Source organism: Arachis hypogaea, chromosome 16 (assembly GCF_003086295.3).
Source record: "Arachis hypogaea cultivar Tifrunner chromosome 16, arahy.Tifrunner.gnm2.J5K5, whole genome shotgun sequence".
In the NCBI taxonomy this organism is placed as follows: Eukaryota; Viridiplantae; Streptophyta; class Magnoliopsida; order Fabales; family Fabaceae; genus Arachis; species Arachis hypogaea.
Window position 1 is genome coordinate 108,014,840 of NC_092051.1, and position 1,935 is coordinate 108,016,774.

A 1,935-nucleotide genomic window follows, 5' to 3' on the forward strand; every position below is an offset into this window, starting at 1 on the left:
CTTTTCAAAATATCATTTCTAACTTCCTAACTTCTTATCTTTTCAAAATTTGTTTCAACTAACTAACTAACTTTTTGTTTGTTTCTTAACTTTTTCAAAACTACCTAACTAACTCTCTCTCTCTAATTTTCGAAAATATCTTCCCTCTTTTTCAAAAATTTCTTTTTAATTAACTAATTATTTTTATTTTTAATTTAAAAAAAATTTCAAAAAAAAATACTAACAATTTTCAAAAACCATTTTCGAAAATCACTAACTCTTTTTCAAAATAATTTTTGAAAATTATCCCTCCCCATCTTATTCTATTTATTCATTCATATCCTAACATCTCATCTCACATCTCTGCCATCCTCACAGTTGTGTTTCTTCCATTATAGTACATTCTTTGTCTCCCCCTCTTCTTCTACTCACACAGGGATCCCTATACTGTGGTATAAAGGATCTCTATTACTATTATTATTTTTCTGTACCCTCTTCTTTGTCATATGAGCAGGAGCAAGGATAAGAACATTCTTGTGGAAGCAGATCCAGAACCTGAAAGGACTCTGAAGAGAAAATTAAGAGAAGCTAAAATACAACAATCCAGAGATAACCTTTCAGAAATTTTCGAACAGGAAGAGGAGATGGCAGCCGAAAATAATAATAATGTAAGGAAGATGCTTGGTGACTTTACTGCACCTAATTCCAATTTACATGGAAGAAGCATCTCCATTCCTGCCATTGGAGCAAACAACTTTGAGCTGAAACCTCAATTAGTTTCTCTGATGCAGCAGAACTGCAAGTTTCATGGACTTCCATCTGAAGATCCTTTTCAGTTCTTAACTGAATTCTTGCAGATATGTGATACTGTTGAGACTAATGGAGTAGATCCTGAAGTCTACAGGCTCATGCTTTTCCCTTTTGCTGTAAGAGACAGAGCTAGATTATGGTTGGATTCTCAACCCAAAGACAGCCTGAACTCTTGGGATAAGCTGGTCACGGCTTTCTTAGCCAAGTACTTTCCTCCTCAAAAGCTGAGCAAGCTTAGAGCTGATGTTCAAACCTTCAGACAGAAAGAAGGTGAATCCCTCTATGAAGCTTGGGAAAGATACAAACAGTTGACCAAAAAGTGTCCTTCTGACATGCTTTCAGAATGGACCATCCTGGATATATTCTATGATGGTTTATCTGAGCTATCAAAAATGTCACTGGACACTTCTGCAGGTGGATCCATTCACCTAAAGAAAACGCCTGAAGAAGCTCAAGAACTCATTGACATGGTTGCTAATAACCAGTTCATGTACACTTCTGAAAGGAATCCTGTGAGTAATGGGACGCCTATAAAGAAGGGAGTTCTTGAAGTTGATACTCTGAATGCCATATTGGCTCAGAACAAAATATTGACTCAGCAAGTCAATATGATTTCTCAGAGTCTGCATGGAATGCAAGCTGCATCCAACAGTACTCAAGAGGCATCTTCTAAAGAAGAAGCCTATGATCCTGAGAACCCTGCAATAGCAGAGGTAAATTACTTAGGTGAACCTTATGGAAACACCTATAACTCAACATGGAGAAATCATCCAAATTTCTCATGGAAGGATCAAAAGCCCCAACAAGGCTTTAATAATGGTGGAAGAAACAGGTTTAGCAATAGCAAGCCTTTTTCATCATCAACTCAGCAACAGACAGAGAACTCTGAACAAAATGCTTCTAATTTAGCAAATCTAGTCTCTAATCTATCTAAGGCCACTGTAAGTTTCATGAATGAAACAAGGTCTTCCATTAGAAATCTGGAAGCACAAGTGGGCCAGCTGAGTAAAAGGATCACTGAAATCCCTCCTAGTACTCTCCCAAGCAATACAAAAGAGAATCAAAAAGGAGAGTGCAAGGCCATTGACATAAGCGCCATGGCCGAACCTGTGAGGAGAGGAGAGGACGTGAATCCCAAGGAGGAAG

At 37.6% G+C, this 1,935-nt stretch overlaps 1 non-coding gene across 1 annotated transcript; it reads right to left on the minus strand.

Annotated features, from left to right (window-relative positions):
• Window positions 1–1,019: 1,019 nt before the first annotated feature.
• On the minus strand, window positions 1,020–1,127 carry LOC112761014 (small nucleolar RNA R71). Its single transcript, XR_003181424.1, has one exon. It is a non-coding gene; the product is annotated as a small nucleolar RNA R71 (small nucleolar RNA).
• Between the last annotated feature and the right edge of the window lie 808 nt (window positions 1,128–1,935).